Source organism: Capsicum annuum, chromosome 2, assembly GCF_002878395.1.
Source record: "Capsicum annuum cultivar UCD-10X-F1 chromosome 2, UCD10Xv1.1, whole genome shotgun sequence".
In the NCBI taxonomy this organism is placed as follows: Eukaryota; Viridiplantae; Streptophyta; class Magnoliopsida; order Solanales; family Solanaceae; genus Capsicum; species Capsicum annuum.
In genome coordinates this window covers 121292523-121314226 of record NC_061112.1, presented here as the reverse complement: position 1 = coordinate 121314226, position 21704 = coordinate 121292523, and positions in this window count along the sequence as shown.

The window sequence follows — 21704 nt, the reverse complement described above, 5'->3', positions numbered from 1 at the left end:
TTTGCCAACTAGTTAACTTTTGAAAAGATATTACAAGGTCAATTTTTTTTTATTTTGGGGGTAAAAATGAAAAGTAATGTTAAATTTATATCTTTAATATTTTTTCCTTAATATGTGTGTCAAAATCCAACAATTCATTTATTATGAAACGCAGGGAGTACATTGTATTTCAATTTATTTGTCTTATTTTATTTTTTAGACAATTTCAAAACAAGTATCTCTTAGTTTTTTTTTTTTTAATTTCAAATATAAAAAATAAAATAAAAAATACTTGTATTAGTTATGAAAATCTATCAAAAATACTAATATTACATAAAGCTAATACATATATTATTTTTTCTAATGCGTCTTAGCAAACCACTCCTTTTAAGTTCAGTCTCATAATAGCAGTATATATTGCAACTATTCCTTAACTGAGAGTTTGGTTGTGTTTGTTATGGGGAACATTTTTTTATATTTGATTTGTCCACAAAAAATTTTAAAAATATTATTTTTTAGAAAATAATTTGTTTTTAAATGAAGACAAAGCTTTATGAATGATATTCTGCGCTAATTATTTTCTTCCATTAATCCTTGCAATACATCCACTCCTATCTGTAATGCTTTGGACTTGCAACATCATATGTACTTATTTAGGCTACATTTGGTTTTTTTAAGATCCATTTTTTTTTTTTTAAGATTCAGACGTCTGAATCTGAATGTACATCTGAATGATTAAGATGTGTCTAGATTTTGAATCTGAATGTACATCTAAATGATTAAGATGTGTCTAGATTTGAAAACTGAATAATTAAGACTGTTTGTTTTTCAACATCTGAATGTGTAAAAAAAAATAAAAATAAAAAATACAATTCAAATAAAAAATTAATTATTTATTAAAAAAGTATGTAATTTAATACAACAAAATTATTAGTATTTGATTGAGAAAAAACATTTATGTTTGTTAGTAATAGTGAAGATGACTTATAATGGTGATTGCGGTGATAATGATTGATGTTAGTGATTAATAATGTTGGTGGCGGTGATAATTGTGAAGGTTGGACTGTTATGATGGTGGTGGTGGTGGTTGTGATGTGACGTTGTTGGATGTTAGTAGTTTAAGGTGTTGATTGTATTGGCTGAAACATGAATGCATGATGATTGATGATGTGGTGGTACTAGTTGGAGATGTCATTTGTTGTGATGGTGGAGATAGTTGTTAGTAGAGATAAATTGTAACGATGGTACTGGTTGAAGTGGTGGTAGAGGTGGCGTTACTTGTGATAATGGTGGTGGCAGCCAAAGATTGTGTAGAGGTTGTGATGTATTAATGGTAGTTAGTGGTGGTGCTAGTTGTGATAGATGAGTGGTTGCTGATTGTGGTGCTGTTGACGGCAGTGGTGGCGGTGAATATAATTAGAATAAAAGAGGTAGTAAGTGTGGTTACGGTTGACAATTGTGGTTAGTGGCGGTATTTTTTGTCAATGGTGGAGGCGATTGGTGGTGGTTGACAATGGTGACGGTGACAAAGGTGGTTAGTGGTGGTGACTGTTGATTATGAATAGAGTGGTTAATATTATCCAACACCAGAATATCCCTTCAAACCTATTAAGACTTGGTTCTAGATCTGAATGATTAAGACTTATTCAGACCTATTAAGAGTTAAAACTTTAATAAAAAAATAAATGCACTTAATGGTTTGAAGTCTGAATCATTCAGATTAAGACCTCCATTAAGTGCAAACAAATGAGGCCTTAGTATAATAGAGAAAAGGGGGAATAAAAGAGTAAAATGGGGTACACAGGTATGGCTAAGAATAATTCACGTGGAGAACAGGCGGACATAGCTGGCAAGAGGATTGTGATGGACGTTCCAAATTAAAAGTTAATCAATGCTCAGATTAAAGCCACAACTCAACAGCTAATAAATAGCCTAGTCAACGGAGGAGTTAGTTAGTAAGACAAATATCTGGTATTTTCCCCAAAATATTCTCTCTATATATTCTCACTTTCTCTCGGTTTCTTCTTCTTCTTCTTCATTCAATTCTCCATTACAAGAACTCATTGTGAGCTCAGAAGTCCATTAATAGCGGAAGCAGAGTATTAATCATTCAGTTACTTGTATTTTTTTCAAATTGAATTGTAACTGTGATTGTGATTAAAGTAATAAAACTACAAATTTAGCTCGAATTCGCATTCAATTCGTAAGTACATTACAAGTGGTATCAAAGTAATGTCTTGGCCCTGCAATAACGGTTACAGAAACACGATCTAAGGCTACGGAGGAAAACTTAAAGCTATTGGAATCTCAATTTTCTTCGCATGTAGCAGTAACGGCTCAAAAAGCAGATTCAACTGATGCAAAAATTGCTGACCTAGGTCGAAAGTTGGATATATTAATGGAGAGATTGGCTCTGACGAGAGATGGAATTTTGCGTGCACCACCTAATCTGCAAGCTGGTGATCCGAGTGGTAATCGCGATATGAGCAACAATGGAGTACCTGTAAGAAGACAAAGCCAGGTGAGTTTATTCCACCACAAAATTGAATTTACATATTTTGAAGAAGGCGATCCTCATGCGTGGTTGAGAAAATGTGAGAGATATTTTCAGTATCATCACATTGTGAACCCAAAAGAGAAATTAGAAATAGTTGTCTTTCATCTTAGTGGAAGGGTTGAGTCATGGTATTTCTCTTATCATCTTAGTAGAGGAGCAGTTAGTTGGATAGAGTTCATGGAGGAAATTTGTAGACGGTTTGCAGGCTCCAACAACAGTGTAATGAATTTGTTGGGAGAATTTAAGAAGGTTGAACAAAAGGGAAGTGTTGATGAGTACTTAGAAAAGTTTGGGGATTTGAAAGCTTGGGTTTTGACCCAGAATCCTACTATACCTGAAGAATTTTTCTTGGGGTTTTTTATTGAAGGATTGAAGGAGGAAATTAAGCATACAGTAAAGATGTTTGCACCGTTCGCCTTGAGCCAAGCAGTGGATAAGGCAAGGCACCAGGAGAAGGTAATAGAATTGGCCAATCGAAGGAGTAGAGTGCAGTGCAATAGACCAGCTAGTACTAACCCTACTAATGATACCAAACAAACAACGGAACACCAAAATCAGTCCAAAAATAGTCCACAAATTAGAAGAAATCCATGAGCCCTTTTGGAACTAGTTTCGGCCAACAATAAAAACACAAAAATACAAGATATAATGGTGTATTTATACACCAAAACAGAAATAATGTGTGAAGAACAAGATGAACAGAAAGGCACAAGATTCGGAGTTAACAATAACAACAAGAACACAAGGTTACAACACACACACCAAACACAATTACAAGAAAAATAAAAGGATAGATAGATAGACCACACGAAGGTATAATCTTAAGAACTCAAGAATGGAAAATCTTGGACCCTTAACACTATACACAATAATAAACCGATCTCTTACAATGATACAAGTTCGAATTCCATCTCTCAAGAATCAATGTTTTCAAGCAAAGCAAACAACAAAAGAGAATCCACCCTTTTGATGTACCTAGTTACAATTTCGGGTTTGGGTGCCTCAAAGGAGAGAGGACTTGATGTTCCTTGTGTCTTATAAGACTTACAATATACAAAATCTGCTAATGAAACCCTAGAAATATTTCTTATATATTACAATAGAATTAGAAGTTAAAATGACCAAAAGGGCTTTTCAAGAATGGGCCTCCCCTCTAGTGTATGTAGCGGGCTGTTTTGGTGTGTATTTGGGCCCTTAATTACACTTATTTTACACACACACTTGGACAACTTCAATACAAACCCACATGAGTCCATCTACGTGATCGCACTCGTATCATCCTCTCCATCTTGAGAGGAATTTACCCACAAAATCACAATTTCACCTCGTTCAATTGGCCACTTCATAAGAGATCACTCAAAATAGTCCGCAAAATATGAAGAACCCTAGAGTTCAATAAACTTGGCACATATAAAAAATGACTCCAAAAATAGTCCACCAACAAGATGGACCCGAAAGCAACACAAACACAATTCGAGGCTAACATTTTCATTTTGAACCTCGGTTTCTTCTCCATCTTGAGTTTTGGCTTCAATATTATCCTACTCAAGTCTCCTTCCATCATATAAGCATTGTCGTAGACTCCATATCCTTCATGTCCCTCTCTACCATGTTCTTCTTTTTGGATGTGTAGGCTTTGGTAAAGCAGAGTTTCGATTGAGAGGATTGATTTGGTAAAGTGGATTGTTTTGATAATGTGGAGCTTCGGTTGTGGAGCTTGGATGGGAGGTAATTGGCTTACAAGTCCTTCTTGTTGGACTTGATCAACTAGCGGGGAAAGGGGTCTACCTTATTCTCAGTTTTGTGGGTAATTTATAGCTTGGCTTATGGCATTTTGTAGTGAACTTAGAGGATTGGCTTTTGTAGGTAAAGTTTCGGGAATAAAAGCACGAGAGTTCCTTCATCTCTCCATTCGATCCAACCTCTCACTCATAGTTACCACATCCGAGAGAATGTTTTCAAGACCCACATTTGCCCTAGAAAAATCTCGGAAAAAAGCATCAAGAAGGGCCAAAATGGTTTCTATTAGGGCCAAAAGTTACCTACAAAACAACAAACAAGTTAGTTGTACAAAAATGGTCCTCACACTCCTTCTCTATTGTTTTGCCTCTCAGATTTTTCACACTTTGATCTCACAAGTGTCTTAACCTCACTTGTACTCCGTAAGGCATTGAGAGGTGGAACAAGTATCACAACGAGTCAAAATAATAAGACACACAAAGGAACGTATACACGAAGAACGGTTTCAAAACTAACTTACAATCTAGTACTAGCTTGTAAGTTAGTAATAGAATCAACAAACGAAACTAAAAAAAACAATAAAATGAAACTAAGAAATCTAAAATTTAAGCCAAAAGTGTTACGTGAACAGTAAAAATAATGATGTGGCAGTCACGTATTGGTTGCAGTTTCTCAATTTTATATTTCAATTTCAAGTCTTGGTCCCATTGTAATTTGGAATTGGTTAGGAGGGAAATAAAAGTCTTTGGAGTTCTTTTTCAATTCAAGTTTCAAGACTTTGACTTTCTTGTACTCCTCCTTTAAACATGGCCCCTTGTATCATGGAAAGTTGTTGGAAAAGGGTTGATAAAGTCTTTGGTGGTTGGGGTCTTTCAAGACTAACAATTCTTCACCTTTTTCCTTCAACTTATAAGATCAACAACCACCTTTTTTTCAACAACATATAGAGATGGTGAAGAACACCAAGAACATAAACTTTGAGTCTTGAAGTTCTAAGGTTCAAGTTGGACCCTCCAAAAAAAAATAACACCACCTTTTCAAGCTTAAAATTCACAACACAATTCCCATAATACACGTTCAAAAGTTGAACCAACAACAAAAATCCCAACAACAATCATCCACACTTTAGATTCACAACAACAACATCAATTTTTAAAGCTCAAACTTAGATTTAGACTCCTTTAGTGTGAGGGATGAAGAAGATAACACTACTAACAATATAACACACAAAAGGTACTCTTAGATCTAAGTTTACAAGACATAAATCTCGGCCAAGACACAACAAGACACAATTTTCGGCCAAGAACACACAAGTGGACAGATTGCTATTTTCTGCAAATTTTAATTTTTAGTTTGTTTTTTTTTTCAATTTCCAACTAAGAGAGCCCAAGATTGGTAGTGTGATAACACGACCAGACTTCGCTTTGATACCAAATAATACCAGACAAACAATGAAACACCAAAATCAGTCCAAAAATAGTCCACAAATTAGAAGAAATCCATGAGCCCTTTTGGAACTAGTTTCGGCCAACAACAAAAACATAAAAATACAAGATATACTGGTGTATTTATGTACCAAAACAGAAATAATATGAGAAGAACAAGATGAACACAAAGGCACAAGATTCGGAGTTAACAATAACAACAAGAACACAAGGTTACAACACAAACACCAAACACAATTACAAGAAAAGTAAAAGGATAGATAGATAGACCACATGAAGGTATGATCTTAAGAATCCAAGAATGGATAATCTTGGACCCTCAACACTACACACAATAATAAATCAATCTCTTATAATGATACAAGTTCGGATTCCACCTCCCAAGCATCAATGTTTTCAAGCAAAGCAAACAACAAAAGAAAATCCACCCTTTTGATGTACCTAGTTACAATTTCGGGTTTGGGTGCCTCAAAGGAATGAGGACTTGATGCTTCTTGTGTCTTACAAGACTTACAACATACAAAATCTGCCAATGAAACCTTAGAAATATTTCTTATATATTACAATAGAATTAAAAGTTAAAATAACCAAAAGGGCCCTTCAAGAATGGGTCTCCCCTCTAGTGTATGTAGCAGGCTGTTTTGGTGTGTATTTGGGCCCTTAATTACACTTCTCTTGCACACACACTTGGACAACCTTAATACACACTTATATGAGTCTTTCTACGTGATTGCACTCGTATCAACTAACCCCCATCAATAAGCAGGGCACCAATGGGGTTAAGGACGATCAAGGAGGACTAAATTCAACCAACAACAAACTATTCGAGTCAAGGAGAGCCCAAGGTTTATGTTTCTGTTAGAGTGTGTTCCCTACCAATTTTAATATTCTACTCTATTGGTTGCCTATTTTTAAAACAAGTAAGCTAACGTGATTCATAGAAATAAAACTTAAACATAGTACTTCTACATGAAAAACACACGGCTCAAGAAAAGTGTAAAATATCATAACCTGTACCTCTACAGAATTTAATCCCAACTTCACTATAACTCTTGAGCCTCAACAATCATCAAATTACAAGACTTCTTGTAAACTAGAAATTAAAACTTCTAACTCCTATTTGTACAAAACACTAATCTTCCCAAGATAAGTGTTCCCTAGTCTTCTAGTTCCCCAACTTGAAGACATTAATACTAACTCAGTTTATACTTTACTGAGACCAGAGATTACAACTCAATATGACTCAATGACCAACCTATTACACAAAGTCTATGACTCTAAGTAAAGGACCAAGTTGCTCCACTAGCTCCTTCAAGTTGTAGAACTAATTTGTTGATTGTTGACTATCTTTTCATTGCATGAGTGAAATACTTGAATATCGTTTGTTGTATTTAACCCAACTCTTGATGGAGTCCTTTAGTTAATGTACTCTCCTATCTTCAACAGGACTCCCAGATAGTTTCACTCTCTCTTTATTTCCGTCTCTCTCCTTGATTGAATAAGACTCTTTTCTTCTATCTCTTAGTCTTGTAAGACTCCTTGATAAACTTAACTTCTAGATACTTATCCTCTCCTTTGTATCTACTCATCTAATGTGATAAGTGTTGAGAGCATATTACTTATCTACTTCTATTTTTACGCAATGTCATCTTATTAGTAGTCTTGTCTGTGACTTTTTTTTCTTCATTTGTGTGGAACAGCTTGCACAACATGTTTTATTCATATGTCCATTATCAAAACTTCACATTTCCTAATAAATTCCCCCTTTTTTATGATGACAAACTTAGCAGCACAACATTTATCCTGACATACTCAATAAAAATTTAAAATAGAAGATCACAGAATGAAACAGGTTAGTCATTGAGTTATAATCATTGTATAGAGGATGAGAAAGAAGCCATTTTGTTATGATTGTGCAGAGGTTGAAAAAGAATGAAGAGTAATATGAAGGAAAAAACGTATTTAAGAAGGAAAAAAAAGAAAATAAAACGTGAGTGAAGTATATGTGGTGGAAGAAACGTAATGATTAAGGGGTTCAGTTCTGATGAGAAAGGTCTAGCAGTTTTTTTTAAGGAGAAGGACTTTTGGGTCTTGGCAGTTTAAGTGTAACGGAAAAAACCATGTAGACAACATGTTTCTCTTTATGCTTCTATGGGCAAGCAATAATCATACTTGAGTTCTGAATAAGCAATGGACAAAATTGCCTTGATGTTCCAGTCCTTCTGCAAAATCAATACATATCTGAGTCAATTTACCCTAAAATCTTGGAATTAGGATACACAACTAAATGTGTAAGATTAAATTAATCAACAATCACTTAAGAACAACTTATTCTAGTCAATCATTGAGGGTGATTTATACAATTTTAATCATCCCCAAGGCTAACCTATTTTTTTCAAATTGTTCCTTACTCAAAGCCTTAGTGAATATATCAACAATTTGTTCCTCAGTGGAACAAAACATAATTGATAGATGACCCTTTTCAGCATTATCTATAAGAAAGTGATGTCTAATATCAATATGCTTAGGTCTTTTATGTTGAATAGGATATTTGGCTATGTTAATGACACTTGTGTTATCACAGAAAATAGGAACACATCCAACATCTATACCAAAATCCATAAGTTGTTGCTTAATCTATAACAATTGAGCCCAACAAGATCCTGCAACAACATATTCAGCTTCAACAATAGACAAAGCTACTGAATTTTACTTCTTAATGGACCAGGTAATCAAACATGATCTAAGAAAGTGTGCCATGCCTATAGTGTTTTTTCTGTCAACCAAATATCCTGTATAGTCAGCATCAGAATGTCCAACCAAGTTGAAATTACTACCTTTTGGGTACCATAAACCAAGATCACTGGTTTCTTTGAGATATCTAAAAATCTTTTTTATAAATTTTAGATGAGACTTTTTAGGATTTGCTTGAAATCTAGCATATAATTCTACACTGAAAACAATATCAGGTTTGCTTGCTGTAAGACATAGCAATTACCCTATCATCCCTCTGTACATCTTTTGCTCCACATCAGGATCAGTTTCATCCAAATCAAGCTTTATAGTAGTGGCAATTGGAGTGTTGATTTCTTTTGCCTCTTCCATGGAGAATCTCTTGAGAAGTTCTTTCTCTTGAGAAGTTCTTTTACATAATTTTGCTGATGGATCATTGTTTCAAATGTTGTTTGTTTTATTTGCAATCCCAAGAAGTAGTTTAGCTCCTACATGATGCTCATCCCAAATTCACAACTCATGAGTTTGGCAAAATCATGAGTCATGTTCATGTTTGTAGAGCCAAAAATAATGTCATCTACATACACATGCACGACCAACAAATCTTTTCCATCAGTTTTCAAGAAAAGAGTATTGTCAATTTTACCTCTAGTATGTCTATGCTCTAGTAGAAACTTTGAAAATCTCTCATACCAAGCTCTTAAAGCTTGTTTCAACCTATTTAAGGCCTTATCTAATTTATACACATGATCAGAAAACTCCTTGCTTTAAAACCCTGGAGGTTGTTTAACATATACCTCCTCTTTGAGAATGTCATTTAAGAATGCACTCTTAACATCCATTTGATATAGAATGAACTCCATGTAGGCAGCAAATGCAACAAGTAATCTAATAGATCCAATTTTGGATACAGGAGTAAAGGTTTCATTAAAATCTATTCCTTCTTCTTGAACCATCAATCTTGCCTTATTCCTTGTAACTGTTCTATTCAACTTTATTTATCTACACCCACTTAGTCCCAATTATTGTTCTATCTTTTGGAATAGAAACTAAGTATCATACTTTGCTTCTCTCAAACTGATTTAACTCTTTATGCATGGCTATGATCTAATCAGCATCAAGCAATGCCTTAGTTACCTTCTTTGGCTCAATCTCTGATAGAAATACCTTGAAAGCACATATATTTCTTAATTCAGACCTTGTAATAATCCCAAAAGTGAGATCGGTGAGAACATTCTCAATAGGGTATGATCCTTGATACTTGTAACCTTTTGGGACCAAGTTTAGTGAGTTACTGGATTACTACTAATGTTCTGAGCTGGGGTAGTTGGTGGCTCAGTTCTCCCTATCACTGTGCCTCCAGATTCAGTTCCCTCTATTGAGGTGCCTCCATGTTTGGGAGCTCCAGTCGATGAATCGGGTTGTATAACCTGTTTCTCAGTGTTACTTCCTTCCTGCAGGTTAGTCTTAACACAAGATTCATAAAAAATTACATGCATGCTTTCTTCAACACAGTTTATTCTAATGTTTAGAATCCTATAGGCCTTACTATGAAGTGAGTATCCTAGGAAGATTCCCTCATCACTTTTAGCATCAAATTTTTCCAGATTATCTTTTCTATTATTATGTATGAAACATTTACAACCAAAGGTTCTAAAATGAGAAATGTTTAGATTTCTTCATTTTAGTAATTCATAGGGAGTCTTTTCTAATATAGGTCTGATCATGCACCTATTTATGATATATGTTGCAGTACTTATTGCCTCAGCCCAAAGATTTTTAGCAATATTTGTTGCAAGTATTATTGTTCTAGCCATATCTTCCAAGGTTCTATTCTTCCTCTCCACCACTCTATTTTGTTGTGGTATTCTAGGAGTAGAGAAGTTATGATCTATACCATTTGCTAAACAAAATTCTAAGAACTTGACATTCTCAAATTCTGTACTATGGTCAGATCTTATGAAAACTAATGAAGTGACCAGTTTCTTTTCAACTTTCTTGATAAAAATTGCAAAGGCATCAAAGACATCTTCCTTAGAGGCCAGAAACAAAGTTCAGGTGAACCTGGAGTAATCATCAGCAATTATAAAAACATACCTTTTTTCACCTCTGCTTTGAAGTCTCATTGGTCCACATAGGTCCATATGAACCAGGTCAAGGCACTTAGTAGTGCTAATATGGTTCTTTGACTTAAAAAAAGATCTTACCTGCTTCCCCCTTACACAAGCACTACATAACTTTTCTTCCTTAAACTTGGTCTTAGGTAATCCCAATACCATATCTTTTGAGGAAAGTATGTTTAGTTATTTCAGACTTGCATGTCCAACTCTTCTATGTCAAATGAGGGGATCATTTGCTATTGCACTTAGACAAGTCAATTTTGATCCTGTTATTGCCATTATATCAGCTTTGTATACATTTTTGTATCTTTTAGTAGTGAGCACAATCTCCTTGGTGTCCAACTTGCTTGACTTTAACACTTGCAGAAGTGAAAATAACTTTATTACCTTTATCACACAGTTGTGAAATGCTCAGCCGGTTGTGCTTCAATCCTTCTATAAGATAGACATCTTCCAATGCACTTGACTCAGATAAGTTAATTTTTTCAACTCCAGCAATGATTCTTTTTTTTCATCACCAAAAGAAACTCCTCCTCCATTGATTTTTTTAGAGTGAAAGAAACTTTTTCTTATCACCAGTCATGTGTCTTGAACAAGCACTGACCAAGTATCAATGCCTTTTGGTTTTTTTCACTTTCTCCTACAAAAGAAATTAAGGTTATACTTAGGAACACAGACAAGCTTGGGTCCTATTTTATGAGTAAAATGATGAATCAAATCTCCTCTAGTCCATGCTGGCAACAAGTAGTGCAACCTGTTTCTCTGACCTGAACTAATTCTTTTCTTTTTGGTTTGAGAGAATTTATTTGCTAGGTATTGACTGTATGATGTGCTTTTAGCATCTACTGGACATTCAGTGGTTGGATGTCCAAGGTTGCCACGGATATAACACAAATCTTTAGAATCAACACTACCTTTGTGGAATCTCAAACCTGCCTTTTCATTATGAATTCTTTCACTCAATTTGTGAATAATTCTTGATGCATTTATCCACCTATTAGCTCTTTCAAGATCAAGTTTCAGTATAGAGACTTCTTGACTCAGTTTGTTTATCGTGTTAGTTGTATTACCACACTCTAGTTTGCACTTTTCTAATTCAAGTTCAACAATTTCTTGTTCTTTACTCATGGATTTTTCCCCATTTTTTGTGAGAGTAAATTTGAGGATTTCAGATTTAAGATCATTATTAGAAGAATCAAGTTTTGCAACCTGTTTCTCGAGGGTGCAATTTTTCTTGTCAACTGTAACTTTACAAGCCTTTATTTCAATGAGATCCAATTTAAGGCTTGCAAAACTATTGAAAAACTCATCCTTATCAGAAGTTAATTCTTGAAAATCATCAATTAGTGCACTCATCAAAGAAACAAGTTTTGATTTAGAAAACAAATGTAGTTTTTCTTTAAGTTCAAGTATGCTTACCTCAGTAGCATCATCTTTTTCATTTAAGTTTAAATCTCCAAGTGTCATGAATGCGATTTCATCGGTTTCATCATCATCTGAGTTAAACCTCCAAGCAGCTATCATTGCATGTTCCTCCTTCTTTTTTGCCTTTTCTTTCATTTTCTTTTCAAACCTTTCCTTTTTTCACTCTATTTCCCAGACTGGACAGTCTCTGATCTGATTATCGGTTTTACCACACTTGTAGCATGCATTTGGATTTGTCATTTGAACACTTCTTGCTACTTGTTCCCTTTTTCTTTTTAAGAATTTGCTGAAGTTCTTGGTTATGAAGGCAACTTGTTCCCTATCAAGTTCAAATTCATCATCACTATCAGAAATCTTCGATGCCATGATTTTCTCAGGAACTGCTTGTTCTTTGGTTCCATCAACTTTCATTTCATAAGTTCTCAAGTTTCTAGCCATTTCATCTAGGTTCATACCTGTGAGATCCTTATTAGTCTCCCTAATTGCAGTTACCTTAACATTTCATTTTGATTTTGGCAGTACCCTTATTACTTTTTCAACTTGTTTCTCCTCAGTGATGACTTTTCCCAAGAAAGTTAGCTCATTTGTTAAGGCGGTAAGCCTTGTCATCATCTCATGCAAAGATTTATTTTCCTTCATCTTGAATGCTTCATACTCCGTGAAAAGAAGGGAAATTCTAAATTTTCTTACCTGAAAGGTACCCTCATGTGCATTAACCAATGTATCCCAGATTTGCTTAGCAGTGGTGCAAGTTGACACCCTATTGTATTCAACAGGTCCTAATCCACAGACTAGGATGTTTTAGCTTTTGCATTTTTCCTTAATGTCACCAAGTCATCAACAGTAAATTTACTCCTTACTTTTTTTACTTGTTCACCATGAACCATCTTCATTGGAATGGTAGGACCATCAATAATCCGATCTCACAATTCATAGTCTTCACCTTGGATGAACATCTCCATCCTTAATTTCCACCAGATAAAGTGAGAACCATCAAAGAATAAAGGTCTAGTGGGTGACTGACCTTCACTATAACTAGTAGGAGGTACGGAATTCATCATTGTGATCTTTTCTTAGGTGCTAGCCTTATTTAAGACAACCTCGCTTTGATACCATTTGTTAGAGTGTGTGCCCTACCAATTTTAATATTTTACTCAATTGGTTGCCTATCTTTGGAACAAGTAAGTTAACGTGGTTCACAGAAGTAAAAATTGAAAACAAAATTTTTACGTAGAAAATACTCGGCTCAAGAAAGGTGTAAAAAATCACGACTTGTACCTCTACAGGATTTAACTCCAACTTCACTATAACTCTTGAGCCTTTACAATCATCAAATTACAAGACTTCTTGTAAACTAGGAATTAAAACTTTTAACTCCTACTTCTACAAAACACTAATCTTCTCAAGATAAGTGTTCCCAAGTCTTCGAGTTCCCCAACTTGAAGACTTTAATCCTAACTCAGTTTATACTTCACTAAAACTAGAGATTACAACTTAATATAACTCAATGACCAGCCTATTACACAAAGTCTATGACTCTAAGTAAAGGACCAGGTTGCTCCACTAGCTCCTTCAAGTTGTAGAACTGATTTACTGATTGTTGACTATCTTTTCAGTGCATGAGTGAAACACTTGAATGTCGTTTGTTGTATTTAAGCCAACTCCTGATGGAGTCCTTTAGTTGATGTACTCTTCTATCTTTAATAGGACTTTCAGGTAGTTTCACTCCCTCTTTGCTACCGTCTCTTTCTCATTGATTGACTATGACTCTTCTCTTCTATCTCTTAGTCTTGTAGGACTCCTTGATCAACTTAAATTCTAGATAATTATCCTTTTCTTTGTATCTACAGCTGATATGATAAGTGTTGAGAGCATGTTACTTATCCACTCATATTTTTACGCAGTGTCATCTTATCAGTAGTATTGTCTGTGACTCTTCTTTCTTTACTTGTGTGGAATAGCTTGCACAACATGTTTCATTCATATGTCTATCATCAAAACTTTACATTCCCTAATAATTTCAAGTGCTGAGAAAAGTACCATTATGGTCATCAATGCAAGAATAAATAACTAAATGCCTTAACAGGTTGTGAAGATTAGGAAAATGTGATTGAGGAACCAGTAGCAGAAGAAACAGAGTTGATAGAAAATTTTACTGAATAAATGGTGGTTGATGAAGCCATTAGTCTGCATGCACTATCAGGTGTTGAAGTTTAAACACTATCCGGCTAAAAGGAGAAGTGGGAAAGAAAAAGTTAATTGTTCTCTTAGATTTGGGTAGCACTCACAATTTCTTAGACCTGACTGAAACAAAGGTGATGGATATACTATTTAGTAAGTTAATCTTATGAGAGTCACAGTTCCAGATGGCAACATACTAATGAGTCACCATTATTGTCCCAAGTTTATGTAGAATCCAAGGCATAAAGTTCACAGACTCTATTATACTGGTGAAATTAAGAACTCGTGCTATAATTTTGAAAGGTGACTAGATAAAGAGCCATAATCCTGTTCTACTAGATTTTGTAGCATATGAGGCCAGGTCACACACCAAGGTAAGAGGGTGAGACTCAAAGGTATTTACCATGAAGCCAACCTGCAAAGCATGTTAGCCAGTAGTGTGAGACAACTACTTAAAAAGGGGAGGTCAATATGGAGTTATTTTTCAACCATTACAGCAGCTGAGCGAAGGGAACAAAAAAATTTACCCCCGAGTATAAATTCAGCACTGGAGGAATTTAAGGATGTTTTTCAGGAGCCCAGTACTCTACCACCACAGAGGCAACATGACCGTTTTATTCCCTTAAAACCTGAGACAGTGCCTGTTAGTATCAGACCATACAAGTATAATTATTTTCAGAAAAATAAAATTGAAAAACAAATAAAAAAGATGTTGCATGATGGTATCATTCAATATAGTAATTCACCCTTCTCATTCCCAGTACTGTTGGTCAAAAAGAAGGATGGTACATAGAGGTTTTGTTTGGATTACAGAGAACTAAACAAGATAACTATTAAGGATACATTTCCTATCCTATTGGTGGATGATTTGTTGGATGAGTTACATAGGGCTGTAGTATTTTCCAAGATTGATCTAAGAGCAGGCTACCACAAAATTAGGATGAACAGTACTGATATCTACAAGACTGCCTTCAGAACATATTTGGGGCATTATGAGTTTAAAGTCATGCCTTTTGGCTTGACTAATGCCCCAGCCGCCTTTCAAAGTCTAATGAACTATGTCTTCAAGGATTACTTAAGACACTTTGTTCTAGTCTTTTTTTATGACATTCTTTTCTACAACAATACTATGCAGGATCATGGGGAACACTTAAGAAAGGTACTACAACTTCTCAGGAAGGAACAGCTTTATGCAAAAAAATCTAAGTGTGCCTTTGGTCAGGACAAGGTGGAATACCTTGGTCACATAATCACTAGAGAGGGAGTTAAAACAGACCCTGCCAAGATTGAAGCAATGTTATCTTGGCTTGAGCCAAAAACCCTTAAGGAATTAAGGGGGTTCTTGGGACTCACAGGGTACTACAGGAGGTTTGTCAAGAACTATGAGTGGATTAGTAAGCCTCTCACGACCTTGTTAAAGAAGAATTCTTTCGTTTGGAGTATAGGAGAATTCTTTCGTTTGGAGTATAGGAGCTGATAATGCCTTTGAAGAGTTAAAACAAGCAACGACCACTACCCCTGTGTTGGCCTTAGCTGATTTCTCTAAGGCTTTCATAGTTGATATTGATTCTTATGATAGAGGTATAAGAGCAGTGTTGATGCAGAGAGGTAGGCCTATAGCCTATTTTAGCAAGGTTATAGCTCCTAAGCATTAGGTTTTGTCTATATATGAGAAGGAATACTTAGTAGTTTTATCTGCAGTGGAAAGATGGAGACATACATAGTGGTGGGGCATTTTATTATAAGAACTGACCATCACAATAATAAGTTCTTATTAGAGCAAAAGATCACCACTACACTGCAACAAAAAGGATTGACTAAGCTACTGGGGCTGAATTATGAGGTACAATACAAGAAAGGCACAAAAAATAGAGTAGCCGATGCTTTGTCTAAGAGAGTGGAAAGTGAGGCTCACATGACTATTATGACTATATTATAACCCGCTTGGATGCAAGAAGTGATACTGAGTTATGAGCATGATGAAGCTGTCTTACAACTAATCACAACCTTGATTGCAACTCCCACTAATTTGGGTAAGCATACTCTGCATCAGGGGGTTATCAGACATAATCAGAAGATTTATATTGGCAAGGGAACTGATTTAAAAGGCAAGATTTGGGAAGCACTGCACCCTTCTCCATTGGGTGGGCATTCAAGTCAACAGGCCACCTACATAAGGATTAAAATATTATTCTACTGGCCTAACATAAAAAACATATTTTTCAGTAGGTGGGTGGGTGTGACATATGCCAGAAGGTCAAATCTGAGAATGTTCACTACCCAGGGCTTCTACAGCCTCTTCCAATTCCCGAAACACCATAGAAGGATATTGGAATGGACTTTATAAATGGGCTACCTATATCTAACCACAAAAATTCCATCTTTGTGGTGGTGGATAGGCTAACTAAATATGGTCATTTCATTGCATTAAAGCACCCTTACATTGCTCAGGTTGTAGCTGAGGTGTTCTTAAGGGAAATTTACAGGCTACATGGGCTCTCTAACTCTATAGTTATGGATAGAGATGCCATTTTTACAAGTTTGTTTTGGCTACACTAGGGACAAAGATGAACATGACTTCAGCTTACCATCCACAGTCAGACGGTCAAACGGAACATCTTAACAAATCTGTGGAGAATTTTCTCAGGGCCATAGTGTTTGACCACCCTAAACAGTGGTACAAGTGGTTGCACCTGGCAGAGTTTTGGTATAATACGAACTACCATACAGCCCTAAAGGCTACTCCTTTTGAAGCCTTTTACGGCTTCGTACCACCATAAATTCCTATGGGTTCGCTAGGGCATTCACCTCTTACTTGGGCTGGAGCTTGTGTAGCTCAACGACAATAGTTTCTGCAACATCTAAAGGAGAATTTATAGCTAACCAAGTGAGAATAAAGTTTTACGCTGACAAAAATTGGACAGAGAGGACCTTGCAGGTGGGGGATAAAGTTTACCTTAAGTTGTAACCTTATCGATAGCCATCAGTGAAGGTGAGGCGAAATCTTAAGCTAAGTGTTAAGTATTATGGACCATATACAATGCTAGAGAAGATAGGGGAAGTGGCTTACCGTTTAGAGCTTCCTCAAGGGTCACAGATCCACCCTATGTTTCACGTATCCCAGCTCAAGCGTCGCATTGGACCCAATATCACTTCCAATCAATTTCTTCTGGCATGTGATTCTGATGGTCGCATCTTAGTAGAACCTTTGGCTATTCTTCGTCGTCGCATAATCAAGTGTAATAACACGGCTGCGGTGCAAGTTTTGGTGCACTGGAACAATCTTAGCACCGATGAGGACACCTAGGGAGATTGGAGTTATATCCGTAGTCAGTTTCCGCAATTCGTCTCTCAAACACAACCTTGAGGATAAGGTTGATTTGAAGGAGGGAAATGTAATGCTTTGGAGTTGCAATATCATATGTATTGATTTAGTATAACAGAGAAATAGGGGAATAGAAGAGTAAAGTGGGGTACATAGGTGTGGCTTAGAATAATTCACGTGGAGGACAGGTGGGCATAGCTGGCAAGAGGATTGTGATGGACGTTCCAGATTAAAAGTTAATCAATGACCCAGATTAAAGTAGCAACTCAACAGCTAATAAATAGCCTAGTCAACAGAGAAGTTAGTAAGTAAGACAAATATCTGGTACTTTCCCCAAAATATTCTCTCTCTACATGCTCACTTTCTCTCGGTTTCTTCTTCTTCCTCCTCATTCAATTCTCTATTACAGGAATTCATTGTGAGCTCAGAAGTACATTAATGGCGGAAGCAAATTATTAATCATTCAATTACTTGTATTTTTTTCAAATTGAATTGTAACTGTGATTGTGACTGAAGTAATAAAACTACAAATTTAGCCCGAATTCACATTCAATTCGTAAGTACATTACACTATCCTTGCTCTTGTCCTGTAATGTTTGATAGATTATATATAATAATGTTTTCGAAATAATATTCTTTATTTATTTATTTATTTATCAGTTACTATAAAATAAATTTCTTATTTTTTTAAAAAATATTTTCTTCCAAACCAAACATGTCCTTAATCTTAACTTTTTTCGGACAAGACGCTTATCTTCTTAACTTTTTTCGGACAAGACACTTTTAAGATAAGCTTTTTTATTTAACACAATAAGTAATTTCAGTATGCCGCTTTGGACATTAAAAGAAAATGAAATGGATTGGGACTTAAGTTATGTTTAGGTATGCAGTCTGCCTGATAAGAAGTATAAGCTTTGTGAATTTTTTTTTTTTAAAAAAAAAAGTCATGTTCAATCTTGACAATCATTTTCATTTAACTCTCTTCTTTAGAAAAAATAAGAGTAGAAAAGTTTTTGAATTTTGAAGGAAAAAGTACAGTATTCTTTCGATTAGCATTGGATTAAAAATTTTGAAATTAGATATTAAAAATTTTATCTTCAAATATTTGTTTGACCATAAAGTTTGATTAGATTTTAAAAATTTGGACTTTCAAATATATTCATATTGCGAAACTGTTTTTGTGACTTTCCATTTAAAAAATATATATATATATATTACAATAAAGAGCATGTCCAAAAAACTTCAAATTTAAAAAACAAATAGAAATAAAAGTACTTCTATTTACTCTAGTCTTGATAGACAATTATTGTTTATTGGCAATAAAAAATAGCAAATATCTAGTGAAATTAATCAAAATTTATGTAAATTGAAACATCATGATTATAAAGAATAAATTGAGTTATTTGATTTAGGATAGGACTTTATTTTTCAGGTTCAAAACTAGTCAAATTTTCTAGTAAAAGACTACCTCATCTTCCATGTGATGTCATTTCAAGATTGGCATAAAAGCATATTCTTTTATATTTATCACCCTAAACTTTATTCTTATTCATCTAATAATAATAAATAAATATTCAAAGAATGAACCACTTTCATTTTCTATAAGCATTTATATATATTTTTTCATCTTTTGAAAAAAGAGAAAAATTCTTTATTTTTAAATATTTGTCACTTTTAGATGTCTTTTGATCCTCTTTACCATTTTAATATAATAAATATTAAGTATAATTTTTTGCATTAACTTTCAAATTTCAAATTAATCAAAGAAAGCTAAATAAATCCAACATTTAAATTGGACAGTTGGTTGACTCTCATCAATTAATTAAAGAGATTAAACAAGTTATTATCAATAAATTAATTAAAATAAAATAATTAATCCTAGTACTTACGTTTTGCATTGCCTGTTATGTTATGTGTTTTTTTAATTTATTTTCCATGAAGTGTTTTATATTTTCATTAATTAAATGTAAGTACATGGTACTGTTGCTTGTAATCATTTGGTTAGTACAACTTACAGGAATATTGGGGTCACCCAAAGTAACATTCAACCTAAATGAACATGATACATGTGAACAGTTTCAATTTGTCTTTTATGAGTTTTTTATTGTGATATTTCACTAATTAATTAGTAATAAAATCTGTCAGAAGGGATTGTTTGATTGTCCGTTAGGGAGGATTTATTCAACTGATAAAAACTTAGCATTATTTATATATCATTTAAGTATTAAAAAAAATAGTAAAAATTATACAAGAATGTTTAATTGAGTTTTTTTTCTTTTTCACAAAACGTGATATTGCCAATACAATATTTTGTTCGTGTTTTCATTTTCCACATAACCGGTACATATATAATTTTATGCAATATAGAAAAATGAAATAATTAGATCATGTTTAATTATTTTTTGTATAATTAGAGATTGATTTTTTTTTTTTAAAAAATAATCATATATTTGCTTTAGTCAAACACCCAGTGTATTCGAACAAAGTGGGATTTAAGGAGAGAAAAATGTATGCAATCTATACACTATGTCTGATGAAGTGGAGAGACCATTCTTAATAGACTCTCAGTTCAGGATAGAAAAAAGTACAAAAGGACACGACAAAAGAAAAAAAAAATGTAATAACACATCAATAGAAAAATTCATATTTATTCGAAAGAACAAAGATCACCAAAACATCATGAATAAAAAACTACAAGTCACGCGCATAACATTATGACTACTAACATGGCTACAAAAAAGCAGCCCTTCCTATTGGCAATTACCTACTCCCATCTACTAACCTTCTACCTTAATTCACATCCTCCTTACATTTCTATCTAGGGTGATATCGTCAATAAGATGTAACTACTTCATGTCATGTCTAATCACTTCCCTTCAATATTTCTTTAAATTACCTCTACTCCAATAATTATTATTGTGGGTGAGGCTCATCACGTCATATTTGTGGGAGAACCTTTTTTTAATGAAAAAAAACTATGGATCCCACATTTTTTATTATTAAATAATTTTATATTCATTCTACACACACCCAGCCCCCTCCCCCAAAACCCTCAAACCGCATCACCAACTCTTCTTTTATTTTCTCTCCCTTCTTCTTTACTCCTTCTTTGTTCTTCTTCACCCATGTATGGGCATGGTGTTTAACAAATTTCAAACCCTGTTATTTTTCTTTTCATTCTTTCTATTCTTTTCTTTCAATATTTTTCTCCTTTTTTTCTTTTTCAATATCCATAAAGTTCTTTCTTCTTCTTTTTCTCCTTTTTTTCTCTATTATAAGAGGTTGATTTTTTTTCCTTCTAATTAGAAAATTAAAGCTTATTAATTTTTAATAATGTCATTGAGACCTTATGAGTACCTCAAACATAAAGAGGTGAAGGTAAAAGGAATGATGAAATTCACTTTCTTATCAACGATCAGCTATGGTGTTATCCCATATTTCATATAAAATACACAATTGAAATATTAAAAATCACTTTAATATTAAATATATGTGAAAAATATAACCTATCAAGAACATTTAAATTTTACATTAACTCATGAAAATCTTAGATCAATTTTAAGAGAAATTACACAAAAAACATATTTGTTAAATAATGGACATAGTGAGGAATAAGAGAGGGAGTAAAGAACTTTCTGGATATTGAAAGAGGAAAAAAGGAGAAAAATATTAAAAGAAAAGAATAGAAAAAATGGATAGAAAAATAAGAGGGTTTGAAATTTGTGAAACACTATGTCTATACATGGGTGAAGAAGAGCAAAGAGGGAGTAAAGAAGAAGAGAAAGAAAAAGAATCGTTGGGATGCGGTTGGGGGGGGGGGGGCTGGGTGTGTGTAGGATGAATATAAAGTTAATAATAAAAAAATGTGGGACCCACAGTTTTTTTTATTAAAAAAGACCCTCCCACAAATATGACGTGGTGAGCCTCACCCACAATAAAATTTCTCCCTCTACCCCATCTAAAATCATCCATAGTCAATCGTTCGCACCTTCATAGTGGGATATTTGTGTACCTCCCCATCACATGTACAAACCATCTCAACTTCGTTTGCCGCATCTTGTCGTCCATCAAAATCACTACCACCTTCTCACGAATAATCATATTTTTAATTCTCTCTCTCCTAGTAAGTCCACACATTCTCATAATATACTTATTTCCACCCCCTTCAACTTTTAAACGTGAGAATTTTTTACTAGATA